The sequence below is a fragment of the Taeniopygia guttata genome, chromosome 4, assembly GCF_048771995.1.
Source record: "Taeniopygia guttata chromosome 4, bTaeGut7.mat, whole genome shotgun sequence".
Classification (NCBI taxonomy): Eukaryota; Metazoa; Chordata; class Aves; order Passeriformes; family Estrildidae; genus Taeniopygia; species Taeniopygia guttata.
Genome location: NC_133028.1, coordinates 64,629,701 through 64,652,481, shown reverse-complemented (window position 1 = coordinate 64,652,481; position 22,781 = coordinate 64,629,701). Strand labels below are relative to the sequence as shown.

The following is a 22,781-nucleotide window of genomic DNA, read 5'->3' as shown; positions in this document are numbered from 1 at the left end:
TTTTCTTTATTATGTTTTGTGCACTGTCTTTCCTGACTTTTCAAGACAGACCAGAGATAGAAGTAGGAGCCCCTTGCACTCTGAGTTAACTTCACTTTTGTAACAGAATGGATGCAACTCTGTGTGTGTTGTTGTAATCGTGTCTCAAGTTTAACAACTAATTACAGAATATCCTAGATAAAGCTGAAAAACATTTAATTAGATTCAATACTAAGATATTACTGTATGTAAAATTTACTGCTGATTGAACTCCTTAGCAGTAAATAGCCTGAATATCTGGATTGTGAATATATGACTGATAAATTTACAAAGTACAGAGGACAAATTCTGGCCCACAGTACACCTACACAACTGTCACTGCTTCAGCGGGAAGAGCAACAATTCTCCCTTCAAATTTCTATTAATTACTGTAATTTTTCAGTTTTGGTATTTCAATGTCACTTAATTTCTCCCGATGTTTTCAGCTGCTCTTGAGAGCTTCATGAAGTTTTTTACTTTGCTGCTTGGTTAAAAAAGCTGAACACATGTTGGTGCTTTTCCTCTATTTATTCCCATATCCCTTGTACCCAGTGGAAAGGAGAGAGGCCAGAGGAGCAGCAGATGAAGAACGACCACAAAAAACAGGAAAGTGAAAGCTGGTTGCTGCCAGCTCCCCACCAACACTCACTACGTGAGAACTAGTGCCTGTAATCCTCAGTACGTGCACATGCATATGCATGATTGTAGTGCCACTGATGAATAGAAATGTTTGTCTCGCTCATGTGAAAAGACATCAGCTGCTTTTGGCTTCAAAGTCAAGATGTCTGGTTTTAGCCTTTTTTCTGTCAGAGACACCTGATGGATCTGGACTGAATCCCACAGGGATAGATCAGGAGCATTTAGCTAACTTTTCTGTAGATCGTGTAGAGTTTAGGGAAATGTCTAAAGTTGCTATCAGGGGTTTTAAAACTTTTGTTAAAGTCTCTCTTTTTTCTTTCTTAAGGAAGATACCAATATGCTGGGGGCTGTTAACAGAGAATGCATTTGTCAGACAGAGCAGACGGGCTAAATATTGTGCATAGAATAAGGAAACCTCTTTAATCCTGGTTGGATATTTACAGGTAATCAAATAAATAACAGCCATGTTAACATAAATATTAGCTTAACATGAAAAAGAAATCCATGAAACTGGTGGGGTTTTCTCCATCCCAAAAGAACTTCAAGTAATTGTCAGCTTTTGTGAATCAGCAAAGAAATATATCTCCAAAGAGCTTCCAGTTATGATGTGCCACACAGGGATACAGAAGTGAAGGACCACTGTTCAGTCTTGTGTCCTGCCCTGTTTTCATATTGTATGACTCAAAAGCTGTACAAAGTACTTTTAATATGTTTCTCAGAACCAGTGACAAAGCAATGTTTTTAACTAGCTACAAATCTAAACACAGAAACTCTGTTGAACGATTTAATTTCCTGTTTTCTTCTTGTTCTTAAAAAGTAATTAAAAAACCCAACCTCACAACCACAATCAACTCCTTGATTTTTTTTAAAATAACGGATGCAAACATTACCAGATCAACTTGGAATATGGTGAACAGAAAAGGAAACTCTAATTTGATAACATTTGTTAGTTTTAGGCAAGCCATTTCATACATTATTGGAGAGATCCAAAATTACAAAAAATTTGACCATTTGAACTATTTAAATAAAACATGAGAAATACACTATATGGAAAAAAGTGTGCAGAGGTAATGGCAAAAGAACCAGATGTTTCTGTAGAGCTTTTCAGTCTTTAATTTCAGCATCAGGATGATAAAGAGCAACATAAAAACCTGTCACTGCTACAGCCAAGCAAGTACACATACACACACTTCCAGCACAGCCAAGATATGACATTTTTAGGAACATGGAGTGCATCCATTTTGTTCTCATGTTCGTACATTTCTGTGAGCACAGCCAAGTTTTTGCAAGGCAGAACTCAAAGAGAAAGACCAGGAGGCTGGATAATGCTGAGTGTAGTCTAACAGGATATACCGGGCTGTTGGTTTCCCTCCAGATGTTTTTCAATGGAACCAGTGTTTCAGTGGCCAAGTCTCACTAAGCTCCATGATGTCAAACATAAGGTTCCCTACCACATGACTCAAGAAATTAAGGATAAAAGCGCTGACTTAAGTGTGATTGTGAATCTGGACAAACTCCTAGGAATAAATTCTTGTTGCAGAATGCTTATATTGACTAAAGACACACAAGGGGATGCTTAACGAAGATAAGTGAAATATTAATAAAGTAAAAATTCATGAACATATATTAAAAAAAAAAAAGATTGTAACAATAATTAGGAAGTTTTCCAGAGGCACGTAAGTTTTCACTTAAACCAATGGATAAGTTTAGGTACACAGTTCAGCTGGAAAACCTTATTAATTACTATAATGGCCAAACTCCAGGGCCTAAATTTTTATGTTATTTCTTGACGTTATGATTTATATGATTGTCCTGTTCTGGTGACCAAAAGAGTACCAAAGCACGTAAAAATCTTGCACCAAATAAAAGAGAGAGACTGCTTAGTGTCACATTCTTGTCCCCTCTTTTAAATTGAAACAAGGGATTCTTACATTATCAGTTTCCAGCAGAACCTGTCTTCAGAAAGACACTAAAAGATCAGAAGTTGAAAGACATACAGAATTTTCCTCTTCAACACAGTGAAAGGCATAGGATAAAAGGAAGGAAACAGCTCCTGGTTTACTGCTGCTCTGTTTACTATTTATGTATGACTTACTGAAGAATTTGTCATACTTGACACAAGCTGTGACCTCATCAATGACAGTAACTGAAATATCAGCTGCTAATTCACGAGTCAGCCATGTATTATTGTCTCTGTAGGTTACAGAGGATGCATGAAAAGAAAAATCACAAAGAAATCACACCAAAAAAAAAAACAGGTGGAGGGCTACTCATGGGGTCACATCCTCTTTCAGGCATCCACTTGCTCCCACGTGGAGTCCTTCGGAGGCTGCAGGTGGATCCTTGCTCTTCCATGGGCTGCAGGGGCACAGCTGTATCGCCATGGCCCATGCCACAGGGGGAATATCAGCTCTGACATCTGAAACCCTCTTGTACTTCCTTCTGCACCAGCCTTGGTATCTGCAGAGTTGTTCCTCTCATGTATTCCCACTCCTCTCCCTGACTGAAGCTGTTGTTGAGAGGTCTATTCCCCCTTTTTGAATCTGTCATCCCAGAGGTGCTACCATCGCCGCTGGTGGGCTCAGCCTTGGCCTGCGGCTGGTGTTTCTTGGAGCCAGCTGGCTTTGCCTCCATCAGATACAGGGAAAGCCTCCAGCAGTTCCCCACAGAAGCCACCCCAAAACCCTGCCCTGCAAACCTAATACATTCTCCTGCTCAAAACAGACACGTTCTCAAAGCCCTTGCCAGCCCTGTGTCAAGGATATCATGTTCCCTTCTACACAGCACAGAGAAACCATAAGAATTGATGGATTTTACCTTTTTTTCTCCTAAGAAATTTCTTGTTTCACAAATGCTAAGAAAATGGCTTTGGATCAGTTCTTCAGGAGAAAAAGAGGTTTCTGTAGGATGCCTGATAAACTCCCACCACTCTTGTATCACACTCAGGCAACCTCAGCTAAAGGCCTTGCCACTGTTCCATCTATGAGTCTAAACCACAGTATCACATGATTTCACAACTGGCTCTCATTATTTTCCACCATATAAAATCCTTGGGATGAATGTGCCATACTTAGTTAATTCAGTATTTTTTTCCCAGTTATGGAGAAATGAAGAACATCTACATACCAGGTTAAGATTCCTTGGAATGTTTGAGAAGAGGATGCAAGTCAATAAATCATTTGAAAATGGACATGCACAGATGGTTTTAATTGACATAAGGACATGATTCATAGCAGAATATAAAGAAAAATCTAGCAACTTTATTTTGGTCTACTGATTAACCCTCCTGTGCAATCGCTGCATGCAACCAATGTTAAGACTTGTGGTTTCAAGCATTTTGCTGACAAACTGTCCAGAAATACAAGTTTCTCTCTCATGTCATTAACATTTTCAAGGTAGACTCCACCAACAAAAAAGTTTTCAAGAATCAGTTTACTAGAGCTCTATCTAATTTCAAAGCTACACCCAGAATTTCAGAAATGCTCCAGATATTACATTGCTCTGGGAAATACACTACTACTGAGACTTGATGCTCTGCTGAATGTTAAAGAAGCTCAGTACTTCCTGTGACAACTTCTCACTTAACTCTGCCAAATGTGACTTTTAGGCAGTGATTATTCCCAAAGCAGAGGGCCTGCTTCACAACATTTTTGGAAGATTCAGCCAAAACCCTTTACCTGTTTCTGAGGAACAGAGAGGGGGAAACATGGTATTTTTGCTCCTGCTGGAAAAAAAAAAAAAAATAGGCTTTGGTTATTAAATTGGTTGTGAAAGAAAGTTTTGCATTAAACAGGAAAGTTGTTCTGTGTCAAGGATAGACTTTCAACTACACCTGTAAAAATTTGCCTATACTTGGCCCACCCAGAATCCTTAAAAAAATAAAAGTCTATTTAAGCAAGTCCAACACGAACTGGAAATTGAAATTGAGCTGCTAATTTCCCTGAAGACTCCTCAGCTCACTGGAACATGCAGCTGAGCAAGACATTTCCTGCAATTAAAGAGAAGAACTTGTAATGACACTTTTTATCCTCAGTGACACTTTGGCTTAAGTCTGAAGGAGGAAAGATGTGACTGGATGCACAGTTTGGAAGAGGGAGGATGGAGACCAGCTAGAGAATGAGGAGTGAAGACATCTTTTAAGAGAAATCAAGAGTTCAACTGAGCCTGCTTGGCCAGATACCAAGGATGGAAACAGATACAACAGGCAGGAGAAATTGTCCAGTGGAAACATGTGGGAGCAGAGAAGGGAAGGCAAAAAAACGTTGATACATCCCTTCAGGGACAACCAATATAAGCAGCTTAAACCACAAGGTGGTAAAAGACCTTGCAGACAATGGGAATTATGTATGCTAAATTAGAGCCTTCTGGCAAAACTGGGTTTAGGCTACTTGAATATTTTAAAATTCAGCAACTGAGGTAGAGAGAGAAGTAAATTTCTCTGGGCAGTAGATGAATTGGGTGAAACCAATTCTCCCTTCCAAACCAGCATCTTGTGTCCTCCTGTAGCCACAAGCAGATACCTGGGGAGTATGAAGTGGTATTTTCCCCAATGCACTCACAATCCCCAGTGATGAGAAACAGGATCTTCCTGACCAGAATCCAATCAGAGCAGTCTTTCTCTTCAATGAGTTTACTTGATTACATTTCAAAGCCAAGTCAATTTTAAGCATCTACAGTGTCCCAGGCCAGAGTACTCCTTTGTGTGAAGCTGCTCCCTGTGGATGGTTTTGAGCCTGCTGCTGCCAGTTGCATTGTGAGCTTTCTTTCTTATACTAAAAAGCAATCTTTGCCTCTTTTGCTCCCTTCTCCATCACATTTGTCAGTTTATAGGCTTTTGCCCTTCTGTTTCCTGAATCATCTACAGAGCTGTATAGATTTGATCATTCTTATACAAAAAAATGACTCCTTATTGATTTCCCTCTTTATTCTCCACACCCTCTTTAGCAGACACAAAACAGAACAGCCATCAATATTCAAAACCAGTTATATAACTGCAGATACAATGCACAAATGTGACATCAAGATTTTTTATTTTTATGAATAACACTCAATAAGTAAGGAAACGTTGACTGCAGTCATCTGTGCCCAATATTCAGTGGTTTCATACAGGTATTAGAGATGAGCTTTCCAACAGAAATACTTCTAAGGGAAAAGAAGATGAGCATCCTTCTGGAAATGCTCTAGTAAGAGAAGATTTTAAATGTATTGCCGATGTCCACACAGTCAGGGAGAAAGGAATAGGTTGCTTTGAAAAGAGAAACAAACAAACAGATAGAGCTTCCAAAGGGGAGAGTAAGAAATTTTAATTTAGTGCCAGAAAATTCACTGACTCAAGTGAGTTAATGAGGAAAGAAGGACAATTACTCAAAGATTACAACTGTGCTCATTCTGGAGGTGAAATAGAGTCAGAGATACCGGAGGAGCTAACAGGATAATAAAGAGTGAATTGTAGAAAAATTTTGGTATGTTTGAGGGCACAAAAACTAATGTTGGAAAATAGGATGAAAGACTCCAAAAATTTAAGGAATTTGTGCCTGCAGGTGTGTTTTCTTCCCTTTCTCCAAACATATTTAGCTTCAGTCAAGACATGGGGTAAGAGCACACTGGGATGACCTTGAGAATAACAAACCATTCAGCAAGCAGCAACAGCATATAATGAGATTTCAAATTATAGGGGAGTTTTAGACATATTCAAAAAGCAAGATGAAGAGAGGGAGGTATTAGACACATTGAATCAAAAAATACTCAAAATGTTCTGTATTCCTGAACATCAACCCTCACATCACCCTTGCAATCCCACAGGACAATCATCTTAACAAGAAAAAGCTTGAAAAAGTAGTACTTAAAAGCATTTGAATGGGCTCCAGGGAGTCAGTACAACAATTCTTAGAGAAAGCAGATCAAGCAAAACATCAAGACTATTACAGATTCCCTAAGCAGAAATTAAATGTTTGCAGAATACCTCGCAACCCTGAAAAAATAATGATATCCAAAACAGGCAGCTTTTCACCAAAGGGCCAGTTTAGATCTTCATCTGTTTTCAAGAGAGTTACGTACATTTTCCACTGCTGACACAGAGATCAGTCTTGGGTTCCATGTATGGGTCCAGAAGCCATTATACCAAATGACAAAAACTGTCACACAAAAATCACACTGGAATGCATATTCTGAGGGCCAAATTTCACATCATACATTTGGACAATGAATTCTGGAGCGTATTTCCAAGTTACCGGAAGAGAAATACATTTTTGAAAGGATAGAAAACAAATACCAAATGCGTCTTTTCTGGTATAAGTATTTGCGGAAAAAAATCCAACAGTTCATGAAGTTCAGCTTAAGGAAATTTCAGTCTGCTTAAGATGCTGATCTGAAATTAAAAAAAAATAAATTAAAAAGTCTTATTTTAAATCTTTTAGAAAGAGAAGTGGGTGAAAGAAAGCAGAAGTAGCATTTCAGCTGATGCTTTTACTGCAAAGGCCAAAGTTTGGGGAATGAATTACCAAAGTGCAAAGCACAACACACAAGCCATGTGCAAAGATCTTCCTCCACACAAGCAAATCGAATACTAATATTGAGGATAACTAAGGGAACACACTGAAGTGAAAAATTAACAATCCCTGGCACCTGGCACTTACAAGCTCTATTAATATAGAAATTTTGAAGTACATAATGTCCCTTTAAATCAGACATGCAATTTTATATAAACCTCAGCATAGAACTTAAATCTACCACAGATCAAGTTACATAAACTGTGTAACAGATGCTTTATATTCATTTTTTCATTCTTGCTTAAGGTTTTATTCATTCCTAATCAAATGTTTATATGATTAAAATTTGGGTTAACTTGAAATTCTGTGTTTTATTTGAATTTTTAAAAGCATGCAATGCCCATAGTTGTCCTGGCAGCATTTAAAGAACTGAAGTCATTAAAATATTTTCCAGTCCAATATGGAAGGGAGCAAAGTTGAATGCTGTATAGCAATATTGTGCTGTATGGCAACATTTTTCTACTGGTATCTGACAATACTGTGGTATCTGACAATAAAATTTCAGTGTTTTCTCATGCCATGGAGGAAACAATATTGATCCTCTAAGTGGGATTATAAAATACAAATTAATAAACATCAATAACAGATCATAAGAAAATAAAATCAGCAGGACTATATAATGAAATACATCATGCATTTGTATTTCTTTTCTGAAAGAAAAGAAATTAAATGGGATAAGAGTAATTAAACAGATTTTATAGCTTTAAAAAGTGAAAGCAAAGAAGATTTTAACATGAGGATTCTTAGTCCAAATTTAAAGGATATTTATCAAATTATTATGGTCTAGATTGCAAAAAGGAACCTTTTCCCAGGTGACCATGTCTGGAAACTTTAGAAATCAGTGTACTTAGATACATTCAAAACTTCCAAAATAATGTTTCCAAGAAGTTTTGTAATAGCCATTAGTACCTGATTGTATCAGAAACCTTTTTCAAGTATCAACCTTCACTTCAAGAGCTCAGGCTAGAATGCCTATCAGTAGGTTAATCAGGCAAACATTGACTAACACTTAAATGGCAAGAGGACACCAGAGAAGAGAGAGGGTAGTGATGACATTCTGCCTCCTACCATGAGTTCTAAAGCTTTTTGAGGCCATGGCACTTGCAGCCAAGGGACCCACACAGTAGGTGGTATTTGAGAGCTATATAAACCAAACATCTCCATATATAGTTGGCCCTCAGTTTTAGGGACCTGGACTTCTTGGCCCAGTCTCTATTATTCTCAGCTGTTTTCTTGAGATGAAGAAGAGTCAAGCAATTATTTTTTCCTTAATATTATAAATAGGACAAATTTTAGGGGAAGAAGTGCCCAAACAAGGGAGGAGAATCTGTGCACGTGTCTGTCAGGATGGTTGTTCATCCATTTTCCCTGCTCCAGACTAGTTGAATTTGTACCTCAGCTTCAACCCTCTGAACATTCCTGCTCCACTAAACAACTACCTTGACTACACCACAAAGCTCTTCTGATGTTGTTCTCATCACACTATTGACTGAAACAAATTTAGTTTAGTTGCAAGCATAAACTTCTAAGAAATTATTATTTTTAGAGCTCCTTCTTTCTCTGAGTATAAATGGAAGCTAGTAAAAGAAAGAAAATGATGTTGTGATGATATAAAAATATCAGTGAGTTATATCTGTCCTATGCTCTTTCCAAAGATGGTACAGATATTTTGGAAATAATAAACTAATAAATGTTTAAAATGTTTAAATTGCATCATTTCAGCAAATAGGAGACTTTATATTTTGCCAGGGTCAGTAATTATGTGGCATTTATAAATCAGTACTCATGGTATATGCCTGCAATCCTGTGAGGGTAACACAGCAAAAAACAGAAGCTTTGAAGCTGTGAAGTTTAAATCCAGACTTTGCCCATATTTAAAGATAGCTGAAGCCAGATATTGTTTGAATACAATAGAAAGTTTGTAGCCAGCTGCAAATTTTTGGCCATATAAACGACTGTTTCTGAAATTCAAGCATGTTCATGAGTTAAGATTTGGTTTGAGCTATGAGCAAGATATGGACCAGCACTAAAGTTCAGAAATTAATTTGGGCCTACAGTCTGTGTCAAAGGTTCCTGGATCCAAAGTGTGCAAAACTAACACTAATTTTTGTCTTTGGTGCAGCTAATCCAAAGAACAAAAAATACGCTTTGGATGAATGTGCATATTCCAGCTCCCTTGTGTAAAAGTGCACAATTCTGATGTAAAAAATTAGTATTATGGCAGGCTCCACAACAGTCTTTGGAAATTTTCTCCAATGGTGGCTAAAAATGTCCATTTCCTTTCTAATCTAAATTTATCCAGGTATCAACACGCAGTCATTGGATCTTCAGACAGCTTTCTTTCCTACACCGGTAACCCAAATTTTCAAGTTTTGTTCACCTTAGAAATATGCATCTGTATGGACTGAAATACACATTAAGCTTGTCACAGTCAGAAAAAACAGTATAAACATAAATATAAAACACACATTTCCTAACCCTTCCTTGATCCTGACATTGTTTTCTTATCATCTTTTGACCATCCAACTTGAATTCATGTTGCTGGGACACACTAAAACCCAACAGACCCTGCATCAAGACCCTGGATTTCTTTGCTTATTTGTATATGGATCCTATCAGCTTTTTTTGGCCACAGCAATAGTCCAGAAGGTAGCAATCAGGTATTATCCATTTTGATTCCCAATTCTTTATTTACTCTTTCCAAGTTGGAGACCCTTCTCCTGTAATTAGGGCTGTCCTCTTGGCTAGTGGATGTAAGAGGTATTTGGCCATATTCAGACACACTATTTGCTACGTCCAGATGATCTAGATTTTCCTTTCTCATTAATCACTCCCCAGACTTCATGCCACTATTACACCATCAGTAAAGCTTTTAAGTTCCATTCCAGCAGGTTAATATGGATCAATGTTAAACACAATGTTAAGGCAAATTACCTAAGTCAATACTTTCTGCAGATATGATCCTGCTTATGGCTGTGGAGGAAGATGGTATTTTCACCAGAATGAGGACAATAACATGACCTTAGAAACTTCTTAAAAACTCCAAAATCCTCAAGCAATATAGTCTGCCAAGTTCTAAGGTCAGAGTTTCTCACTGAGGAGAAGATATGGAACAGGACAAGGCACTGAGAATTTTGTGAAGTTCTCAGGTTACTTGTCAATATTCCAATTCTCCTTTTCCAACCCTCCATCCAACATTATGGGTTGAAACCATCTGAAGGAATGAGCTGGAAAAGTCTGAAGGATAACTTGAAACTCTTCTTGCCCTCTGGAAAATTCTGAAATCCCTCCTATTTAATTACAACACAGCTTGTATAACACTTTGGCTGCCTTTCCTCCTCTGCTTTGTTTTGTTTGCGTTACTAAGAATATTTGCATGAAAACAGGATATTTGTTTATTAAGAGCTCATCATCTCCTGCTGTGTACTCTCTAGTTTAAGTCATATTCCTTAACATTTATTAGCAAAAGGAGACCATAAATCCTGCTTCCTGTAAAAATGCCTAATAATAAAATGAGCAAAGAGACTTAAGTGAAGTAGAGCGATTCAGGAAGAAAGAAAAAATGAGGATGAGACACTACATGATAGATAGTGTAACTTGTGTTTTCCAGGGGAAATGGCCTAAAATGTTCCCCATGAAGTGTGAACTTTTCTTCAGGACTTCTTATCCACCCTTCTATTTCCAAGCAGGAATTTCTCAAACTAGGCATAAAAATTTTACCTTGCCATCAGCAGACAAGTCAATAACTCCCCCTCCTCTCTTTTGGTAATCCTGATTTTCTCAAGAATGCCAACCTACAGGAGGAATATAAAACTTGGAGTCACATAGCTGGCACCATGCATATGGAACAGCAGAAGAAGATCTAAGTGCCTGCCAAGAAAGGACTAAGCAAACCTCAAGTGCAATCTTAGGTTTAGCTTCATACTGTCTTCTCATTTATCATTTTCCTTCAAAATATGGTTTGCATTTCCAAGATGTACTAGATTGATAGATTCCCACATGACTGAACATGTTTACAGTTTTGCAGGCTTTTTTTAGCTCTAAAATCTGCAAAGATCTACAAGTAGTTGGCTAGAGAAAATGAGCAAGGAATTATTCTGCAGTGGTAAGCAATAGTCCAAAGCATTCACACGCACAACACACACCCAAAGGATTTCCACTTACCCTGTGCAGGATAAAAATGGAGACTACATAGTCACTAAACTTTTTCAGGGCTATATATTTATAATATGTGGGGACATTTTTCTTCCAAATAGCAATCTATTTGGCATGAGAAAAAGATGGAAAGGGAAGGACTGGGAATGATTCCACAGCTCTGGCATACAGTGCAACCAATGTTACATCATCATCTCTTCAGAGGTGTTATACAAACAAAAATATAAAAATAAATGCAAAAATAGGATAAGTGATGCTTTTTCAAGATGGGGTGATTAGCTTCATAGGATATAAAGTACATCTACCCAGACTGGTCTCAGCTAGTATAAAGGCAAGAGTCTATTTACATAATAGAAGTATTTTAAATGCTATCTAAGAATTAATAATCTTTATTGGTTTCACAAGAAACTGGCATGACCATTGTATCCTTCCTCTTTCCTTTAACTTTCTTGAAACATTATTTTGTTTTGCCTAAAGTTAGATTCAAGCTCTTCTGTCATTCTAGACCCAAACCACATATTTTCACTGATCTGCAGTTACATCAAATTTCTTCTCAATATATGGTTTCACATACACAAAGTGCCTTCTAAAATTCTGCCATTTAAAGTTCTCCCTGGTTCAAGGAGCTTGGCAAGAGAAAACAAGAAACTTGGCAGCTCCCTATCAGCCCAATATATCATTAACATTCATGACACCTGTTTCCATGAGATGTTTCTTAGTTTCTTGGGTCTATCCAAAATGTTATGATGGACCAAATCCCAGGTTAAGGTGCTGTCTCTCACAATATCCAGTAACTGCAAAATAAAATCCATGCTAAATGTACTGCAGAGAAAAGTCAAGTAAAAGAGATAACAGCTAAGTGCATGCAATGCATCATATATATATATATATACACATATATATACATACACACACACATTGCTACAGCTGCATATACATAAAGACCTACTAAAAGACATGCATATGGAACACACATACAACTACAACCCATGGACCAGATATTTGGTTCTCTAGCACCCACTATTCAGCATCACACCCGTTTCCTTTGTCCTCTTTATTTAGGGATTTATGTCTCTTACTGAGACATTATGTCTCTTGTTTGGGGTGACAGCACCTTGGATCAACTGCCTTTAAGAAACTCAGATAAATGGACAGAAATGATGTTGCAGGAAATTCCAGGAGCTACCCAAGTGGAAGTAGCTGGGTCAAGACCATGCTCTTACTTTACAGCTTGAAAAGCTTGCAAAAAGCAACCAGGGATGCCTTCTCTTTTTCCATTTGCTTCGTTCAGGAGGGCTGAGGACAAGACCTCTACTGACAGTTTCTTACCTTGAGTGATCTTTCCCTTCTCACTAAGATATAGACAGAGAGGTATTGGCTAAAACATGGAATGCTCAAATTTTAATCAGAGACTTGAGTACCTGCCAAACCCTCCCAGAATTGGTAAAGAATCAAAAAGTCTTAAATCATGTTTTAGACACTGGCTATAAATCATTTGGACTTTACATTTATAATAAACTAGATGCTTTATATTTTCATATAAAAAACTCCATCAGTAACAACTCAAGCCAACTGCTTGCTAAAACCAAATTATTCCCATGACTAGAAGTGCAGATTCTTTACATGTAGTTGAACAGAATTTGAACAAAAGAAGTCATAGCACTATTCCTAAATTGTAACTGGCAAACTTTAGAAGAAAAAACCACGTTAGTCTCAGATACCTGCTCTGAGACTCCTAATTCCATACATGTACTACTATAATACCATGTACTTACTTTCAGAAGCAACAAGACTCTACATGAAGATAGAGATCTAAAGAGTTTGAATAATCATAATTTAGGATAATCTCAGATTTAGAGCTCTTGCTGTTTTCCATTGTAAGGATATAAAGTGCTAACTATTGTGTCTGATGCATTTTGTTGGGAATTTGGGACTCACATGACTTATGTTAAATAATATTTGTATATTCCATGTTTTTGTTGGACTTACCAACACATCTGCCTTGTGCCAGAATGGGGAGAAATTTAAAAAATATTTATAGGGATCCCAGTTCTCAAACCATTTAATTTACAGTCCCGAATATTTTCTCTTTACTTAACTCTAGCAAAAGAAGGCCAGTGTGGTGCATGGAGGCTTGGAAATAGGTACCATATTTTATTTTAGAAAGAATAACAAGCATCACAACGACAGAAAAGTGATTCCTTTGCATTGTGACATGAGCAGCAGAGATTACAGTCTATGACATAAGTAAAGAGGGGAAGACACATATTTTTGTCTGGGTGCTCACCCACACCCTCTGACACAGCCTCTTCAGTATTTTAGGACCAGGCTTTACAGTAGGAGCTGCCTGTGCAGGCTCCTGTTCCTGTGTGGCATCTATTAAAGTTCAACAGGAGTGTGCATTGTTCTAGTACTTGGAAACACTAGATAGAGTTTTTATCTCTGAACAATATCTAACCAAGGTGTAAATATATGTCTCAGATCAGATTCCACCAAAATATATCACTTAAATATTTACAGGATAAAAAAAGTAACTTTGATTTTATATTTTTTTCTACAGATTTCTTTCTTGTGTCTTGCAAGCCACTGGCAAAATAGAAATAGATAATATTGAAGGATTTTCCTTAGATTGGTTTTTTTCTTCAAGACAGCTTCAAGCTTCTTAATCATCCAAAATCACATTAGAAAAAAAGGCAACACAGATCCCAAATTCTGAGTAGAAATATTCTCAGAAAAAATTCTCAAAGTTGCAACTACAGCTCTCTAAAAGCAAGTTTTTCTAAGGATAAGCACATGGAACCAACAGAAGGACTTCTCAAGGTAAAAATTTGCTGTTGAGGACCCAAAGTCCACCCACTAAGCTCCTGAGGGGTAGGACTATGAGTCTTGCAGATTTTTTGGTTTGGCTGGTTATTTGTTAGACTTCGGACTTTGGACACATGAACTTTCAGGTTCCATGGCCTGAAAGCCCTTTAGCAGCTGAAGTGCATTAGCTGCAGTGCTGCAGTGCATCCTCCAGCATATATTCACTGGAAAGGAATCTTGTTCACCTTCTCCAAGACCTTTTGCCAATTCACATCAAAACAAGGTAAGTGTGGAGAACTGGTAGATTCTCTTCAGAAGTCCTGAGCTGGACTAAAACATGCAGGTAGATGTTCCCTGTGCAGGTGCTTTGCAGTGTGGAGGCTGACAGAGATCACTGACCCATAGTTTCACAGGGACAGTGTCATCACTGATACGGCCTTCTTATTAAAAAAAAAAAAAAAAAAAAAAAAAACAACCCACAAAAAAACACCAAAAAACAAACAAAAAAAAAAACCCCACACAAAAAACCCTAATAAATCCTACTACTCGAAAAGTAAAATAACATAATTCCTTCCCTATAGCGCAGTTTTTCCAAACACCAATTTTTCTGGCTTCATCAAGTCTGCTATGTAACTATGTAGGGAAACTAGAGATAGTCAGGCAACTATGAAACAAATAAACTGATCAATTTCCTAATCCTTCTGTTAAGATATGATCACATTATGGAAATGTCTGAGAAATCTTACTCTGTTTCCTTTCAATCTTCCTTTCAAACAATACATATTGGCTCTGGTGTCGTGGCAGGAGACAATTAATTTGCCTCTATTTACTCAGCCTGTTCAGAAAAAAAAAAAGCCTAATTAAAAAAATCTTCATATTCAAGCAATCTGACATAATGAAGCAGACTGACTCCCTGTAGGTATTAGTATGTCAAACCAAAGGTAACAATGAACTTTTTCAAAATTAGAGGAAAACTGAAAATGTTTCCATATCCCCTTCTCTGTAAAACCTAAACATCTGCTCAGGATCCTGATGCAGTAACACAATATGTCTGCAGCTTTCGTAGTTATGAATAAATGCATCTTAAAACACAATACTGCAAGACCTATCCTTCCTCCATTTGCCTGCCAAATTCAGAGTTCACAAATCTCTGACCTGGGTCCTTGAATCAGTTCCTGGCACTCTGGCCTCCCTTGGGAGCTGCAAAGGTGGAGGGAGCTGGCTGTGGCCAGCATTGTTCCCTCCTGCTGCAGGGGTGCCCTCGCTGGCACACGAGTGCCAGATCCAGAAACACTTTGTGCTTCCACTTTCAGCCCTGACACAGGAAGGGGTATTGGAGGAGATGGAAGACAAGGTAGGGCTGTGGCCAAGGCAGCAGAGCCCAGGCAGGCGACACCCTAGAAGAACTGGAATGGATCTGCACAGCTCAAACCTGCCATGGATTTTATTTGGAAAGTGAAAAGCACAGGCAGTAATGATGTCAAAATCACCTTCTTGAAACAACACCTTCGAGCTGTCATGCTATGGTCAAAGGTATTCCCTAAATACAGCACTAAGGGCTTAACAGGTATGAAAGCCTGAATGTTATTTTCAGCATACCTTATTATATTAAAAAGAAAAATTACAGCAAATAGAGCCTTGAATCCTTGAAATGAAAAAAAACCAAAACAACCAAACTGGATTTTATTTATTTGTGGGCTAGTCCCAGGTGAAAAGCAATTTAACTCATTGTTCTTACAAAGAGACAAGGGCTGTGGTCTTTGTTGCCTAGGGCTTTGAAGGAAGTTTGTGGAACTCTCTTGAAGCTCTTCTTTAGTTATGTCACAATTGCTTAATTCAGATTTGGCTTAGTCAGTGACATTTCTGTACATTACTGTATGGATCATAGCTATGTAGCAAGGTAAATGTATGGCAAGATTCTTTTCATTTGATGTTTAATATCAACACACCTTGTGACTATCACAGTATTAAAGCAGCTGCTCTAACAAGAAACACCTTTAAGTTTGGAAGGCTTTTTAGCTGAGTCCAGTTTGTTTATACTTGATAAATTATTTCTGATTTGCTACTTAGTTTGGGTTATAGAGTTATCAGCTCTTCATGAAAGGGCTAAACCCCCAAACCTGCTATTTTTCAAGGGGGCGGGGATATTTCGTTATTGTGTTCCACTTCATTCCCTTTTGTTTCATTTTTCTCCTGGTAGAAGCCTCTGCCAAATATTTCAAAGCCCTTCTTGGCAAGTAGTAAAATAATTTGGACAAAGTAAACTGCAATTAGAATTTTTTGGCAGGTTTCATATTTTAGATGCTGATGAGAAGGGTATCAGTTTTAGTGTACTTGACCAGTTCATTATTTCAGATAATTTCCTGCCACACAGAGCCATTGCTACAGATTGTATTTGGTTGAAAAAACAGCAAGGTCACAGTTTCTGTTTTTTTTCAAGTGCAGATAACATTAAATAAATTGTTTTTCCTCCCCCATCTGTCATTCACTCTAACTTAACTCATAAAATCTTATTTCTCTCCTTAATATTGTGTATCCAAAAACTGTTTCCTACACTCCAGAATATGCCACTTATTGTACAAGAAAAGGTTGTAAAACACACAGAGGAACGCATTTGCATTGCTGTTATTAGAGGCCAAATTCAATTATTCCCTCTTTTGCTCGGCTTTGGCACCACAAAAATCTACGTACATTCCAATTAGACAAATTTTTTTGTTTGTTTTTTGGGGTGGGGAGCTTTAGACAAGGGCTGTGACCTTCTGCACTTTTCTGCACACCAAAGTCATAGGTTTTTATTGGATCCTGTTCTAAATTTGTGTCAGCACTTCCTTTATAAATCCTTATTTTGATATGGATTATAAACTGTTCATTAATAAACCCATCCCAGACTAAAATTCTATTTTGTTGTTGTGGAGAGTGTTAAGTACCAGACTTGATGATTTGGTATTTCTAGAACCTAAGATTACAAACAAAACACACCTTGTGAGAGCTCAAAAACACTTTTTACTGGTCAGAGATTTGTTCACTGTATGCTTTAAAGTACCAAGCAAGCTGTTTGCTGGAGTTTTTATTTCCCCTACACAGCTTTTCCAATAAAACTTCCAATGAAACCATCAGTGACAGACCACAATGCAGGACATGCCATTATGACTGTTTCTCCCCCTGCTACAAGAAGTCTTACTGGTTTGTGTTATTTCTTCCTCACAGAGTTATCACCTCTGGGGAAAAATACTCATAATACTAAATCAGGATCAGAGAGCACTGAGGGGAAAGGGGGGTCAAGATCCATGCCCTCATTGTCAGGGAGAGTTGTTTTTCTCAAACTTTCTGTCTACATCGTGGTATAGCACAATAAAAGAGAACAGCATTTTTTCACCTGTCGCTGTAGACAACATTGCTCAAGGATCAGCACCTGGCTTGCCAGCATCCTCAGTCCTTCAGCTCCATCTCCATGCCTCTTTCTGCAGGTCAAGATGTATTGAACAGACCTTTATTATATGGTTAAGGAATATGTGAGAGACAGTTCTAAAACGTAGCTTTCTTCCCCTTCTTTGTTCTGTCCTCAGAAAAACATGCATCTGCCTTGGGCAGGTAAAACCTGATCTGTGAACTAGTGATTTCTTCAAAATTGGATCATTGCCAATGATCTCACATTGCAGGGCAACCTAAGGAAGCAAGATGGACTTTCACAGTGCACTTCTCCTCGATCACAGAGTAGCTTTGCTGTTTGCCTCTCTGTCCTCCGCACACTTTTAAGTTACTCTCTTCAAGGAAAATGTACACAGCCCTCGCTGTGAGCTGTGTTTTCCCTGCCTGGCAAAATGTGTGTGACTGGTAACACAGAAGTCACGTGCAACACCCCCAGGAATGATCAGCTGCCTCTGAGAGGCCTCAAAGAGAAGGACACTAAGCACATCTTAACCATTTGAAAAGTTCAAAGCTAATTATAACTTCAAGGACCAAAATTCTTAGTGGAAATGTATGGAGAGCTGACACTGATCAGCACACACATTTTTATAAGAAACAAGAAGAGAAGCCCACAAGAAGTCATAGTGCTGTTCACAGGGCTGCACTGAGGTCAGCTGTGTGGAAGCACCACACTGGAGTCCCATGTTGCAGGGAGAGCCATTCGTGTGGTCCCTGCTGGTGGTGTTTTCACAGTTCTCCTAATTAATTTGATATGAGCGTTCCTGGCAGTGCTGGTGGCTGAGTGCTGCAGAAGCTGAATAACACTTCTCTGATGATTTGCAGAAACCCTTGTATGTATGTTTATATCTTCAGCAGACCATCAAATCCACAAAACGCTTTGGTCAGTTTAATAATTATCCTGGGAAGCAAAGTAGGGCTGCCATTATCAAGATGCTAGCTTCTGCCTAACGATTTAAAGCAGCTTTCATTCCTTGGGGTGACAGATGTGCTTGAACATTATGCAGAATGCATTACTTCCGTAATGGGATTGTGACCTGTTATTGATCTCCATCACTTTCATCACCACATTCACGTCAGCTATTTATGTCAGTCTCAATAACTGGTCACATGTACATCTATCTGCATGGCTACATGAAGACTTTCAAGCAAACTTGTGAATCTTGCTCATTTTATTCTGCCTTATGTTTTGTTAACTCTGTTTTACATTGTTTGCTTCTCAAAGAAAAGATTTTTAGGTGGGTTTTTTTTTTCTTTTGTTGAATATTAACACTTTCATTGAAACTCTCTTAATTGTTGACCTCCTGTAAGGGAGTGTTTTCCCTTAATGGCATTCAGATCTTAGGAAGTTAGTGGAATCATAGATTCTAAATTAGTGTCATCACATACAATCAGTAGGAGAAGAAAATTTGTGTATTTGCCGTAGCTACATTCAAAAGAATTAAAACAAATTTTAAATATGTATAGACAAAATTGCCACATTACCCACTGAAAATGCCAGTTCTAGTTACACTCCATGGAATGCAGAGAATGAAAAAAGCAACACAAGACAATTTTAAAGGAATAGCATAACTTCCATCCATATCTTCAGCTTTCATTTTTAAATGAGGATAAGCCAGACTCTTTAAAAAATCTGTAAGATTTACCTGTCCCATACCTACAAGACCTTCGGCCTCTCTTCCTTGCATAGTTTCAGCTCCTGATGTTTCAGTTTTTCCTGCTTGCAGTATGTTGATAGACAGAACAATAGAAATAGAGCTCGAACTGAAGAATTTTTCAGGTTTTCCCTTTTTCTTCAGTTTTCCTGAAATCCAAGGCCAAATGTGTGATTGAAATAAAAAAAAATTCAAATCCCTCCATATTTTACTAAAGAAAAGGCAACACTCATACATACAAATGACAATTAGAAATATAAATCACAAATATTGGTGCATTCCCCAGAAGGCAAATTCTCCAGAAGATTGAAGATGGAATAAAAACTGCAGCTCCCTCTCCTAAATGAAGGGAAAACTTGGTTTTCCTTTGTATTATTTCATAAGCATATAAACGAGCAGAGGTAATTTCTAGCTCACTTCACGTTTCAAGAAAAAGAATTTTCCTTCTGCACAGAATACTGTACACTTAGCATACTGAATCTAGCAAAACCTCATCATCTTAATAAAGACAATAACATATAGTTGTATATAATATAAAATGAAGAGAGAGAATGTCAAATCTATCATGAGCCACACCAAACACACAAGGTGTCCCATATTTTCGTTTCAGACAACTGTACCATGATATTGCTGCTAAATTATACTGAAGTTACACTGTGATATGTAGAAAGAAATGAGCTAAATGCTGGTTCACTGAACTTTGAGACATCAGAAAGATCTGGCATCAAGCCCACACTGGCTCAAAAGTACATTTTCAAATTTAAAAGGGAGGATACACGATTAGTCATCCTCTGTAAATAGGAGGATGATGATGCAGTCTACTGTAGATGACCTTCTACAGTCACTGTCATTGTGAAACACTGTGTCTTTAGCTGAAAAAGCACACAGTGCTTGCCATAAAACTGTCTTTTCCAGGAATAACTTTTGTTTCTGCCCCAGATTGTGGGAATCCAGGGCTTCCCTCTGGCTGCCCTGGAGGGTCTCGGACCCTGGCAGGGTGTCAGGAACCCCCCTGTACAGAGCCCCCAGAGACACTGTCTGTGATCTTTGTCCATGGAAAAGAGTTTTCAATCTTACAGGATGAATTACAAGCTCTGAGTGTTTGATGTAAGTAATAATTAAGAGTGGCACAGGTGCAAAAGTAAAATTTTAGGATTCTAGATTAGGGGTTCAAAGGGGACAAGATGGAGGAATTGGGTGTGTTTTGTCCTTTTCCTCCTTCTTCATGCCCTCCATGTTTCACTGTAGTGTTGGCATTTTTCTATTGGTTTAGGCTGGGGACACACTGTTCAACGTAGGTGATAGATATTGGCACATTATTGTAAATCCAGCACAGGTAGTTTCTGGTATATCATGTTTGTACCATCCCACTGAGGGCAGAGCCCCACACGCTGCCCTGCAGGACAGAGCTGCGGCAGGGCAGCAGAACATGTTAGAGATAAACAGAATAAACAACCTTGAAACCAGCACAGACAAATTATGGCTTCTTCTTTGGCAACGGGGCAGAAAGACAGAGACTTTCTACAATCTCGGAATCACCAATACCCACAGATTCCGACACAGATGAGTATTTTTGGATGGAATCTGTTTTAGTCTTCGAGTCTAGAAGGAGTTAGTTCAACCTGGTCCTTATTCTACCAACTAGATAATACCATTCTGCATTTTTAGGGTCAGATTGAGGCACTTTAGTGAAGGTATACCACAATACACCATGTTTCCTCCTGTCTCCAGTCTCAAATTGTGATCTGCTTCTCTTGCACTTTAAAGCAACATCTTGAATCAAGTATTAATGTAGATGAAATTCCCCTCCACGGGGCTCATTTCACTACAATTTTCTAGCTATTTTGTCCCTCATGGTCTCTCCCTACACCCTCTAGAACATGACCACACTGTTCTAGTGCAAGCCCTCTCCCTCACACTCCACCCAGAGGAAGAAGCATGCTGCAGAATGATGAAGAAATGCTCACAGTACCCACAGGGTGCTGGCATTTGCAATCTCCTTCACTCCTGAGGGAATCTAGCCCAAGGCCAGACTTGCATGCAAGTAATTTTTATGCATTTATGCAGTACCAGACTTCTGTGGCAAAGGGCCAAACATAGCTGAGTCTCATTCCAGGCTCCATATAGATTATGGTATCAAACCCATTGACACTGTTTAAGAGGGTACATGTTAAAAAGTCCGAAGAGACATGTAAAGGGCCTCCATATGCAACTCTGATCCCCAAACAGGCAAGGATGTAAATCTCTGGTTTCTCAGCAGTTGAAAGGAAAAGCCTGGGATCAGAAACCTGAAGTCTACTATGTCCCAATGCCTATTTTCCACTGGCTGGCTGTAAGTCTTCAAAAAACACCTCACACTTGACAGGGATTAATTGGAGATTAGTCTTTCTGACCTGAAACAGAACTTCAGAGAAATACTGACTAATATCCCCTGTAGCTGTAACAGACTAACATGAAACTGCAGACCCTGGAAAAAAAAAAACCAAAAAAGGCTCAGCTGAGTAAAAGAAAAACTACAGAATGCTTTTCATCTTCAATAGATCCTGTGTAGGATCTAGCCAGGCTCTTCAATAAACCTACTTGATTCTTTCTGTAACCCCAGTGGATCCAGTTCTCAGAGTTGCCATCCCACTGGTAAAGAAAGTAAAATTTGTCACATACACTCGAGACTGCTTCAGCATAAAAGGATGCAACCCTACTGTTGATTCAAATAACTTAACCTGCAGAATTGTTTTTCCAAAACACTGGCTATACTGGGTTCTACTGAACAGGAAATAATAAGAAAGCATTTTTCTCTGTTCACATGTGGGTAGAAGAAGGCTGGAACAGTTTGGACATTTCTAGACAGAAGCAATAGGAAAAATGAAATCAGTATATTTATGCTCCTCTGTGTCCTCAGCCTATTCTACCTACTGCCATAATAACACAAGCACCCTACAGAGTGCTCTTCTGCACTGATAAAGAGAACCTTTCTGTGACACACCCTCAGAGATGCTTGGGCCAGTTAGCACCTCCTGGAGTTACCCCATTTTCAGGGTGTTTATGGATTCTGGATGGCAGGCTGGCATCAGCTATAACCAGTAAACTGAGCTAAGCATTTCCTCTAGAATGAAAAATGAGTAATTTCATGGCACTGAGTTTGGGGGCCCAAAGAACTCTTCTGCAGGGTCTCTGCTCCCTCCATTTTGGCCCCAGCCTGACCAGAGCTCAGTGATTAAGTGTGGAGTTGAAAACACCCTATAATTGTAAGCCTGAACAACAGATGAGTTTATTTGACTTACACCATATGATGAAAAGACACTGAGCCAGATTAGATATCTTCGTTTACAAACAATAAATGAGGTCATTTGACCCAGAAATCTTTGCTTAAATGTTTGCCTAAGTAGAACATATGGAATATGCACATAAAAATATAAACCATAAAAAAACCCTGCTTTTCCATGTGTTCCCAAAGGTGTTTCCCAAATATGCATTTTTTTCACACAAATGCTGTATTCATCTGAGCTCACATAAATAAACTTGGTAGCATTCTTTG

General features: G+C 38.4%; 1 long non-coding RNA gene across 1 annotated transcript; it reads right to left on the bottom strand.

The window, feature by feature from the left end:
* Positions 1 to 5,752: 5,752 nt before the first annotated feature.
* On the bottom strand, positions 5,753 to 12,154 carry LOC140683870 (uncharacterized). Its single transcript, XR_012055443.1, has 3 exons — positions 12,056 to 12,154; positions 10,926 to 10,999; positions 5,753 to 7,024 (listed from the first exon to the last, which is right to left on the bottom strand). It is a non-coding gene; the product is annotated as an uncharacterized lncRNA (long non-coding RNA).
* Between the last annotated feature and the right edge of the window lie 10,627 nt (positions 12,155 to 22,781).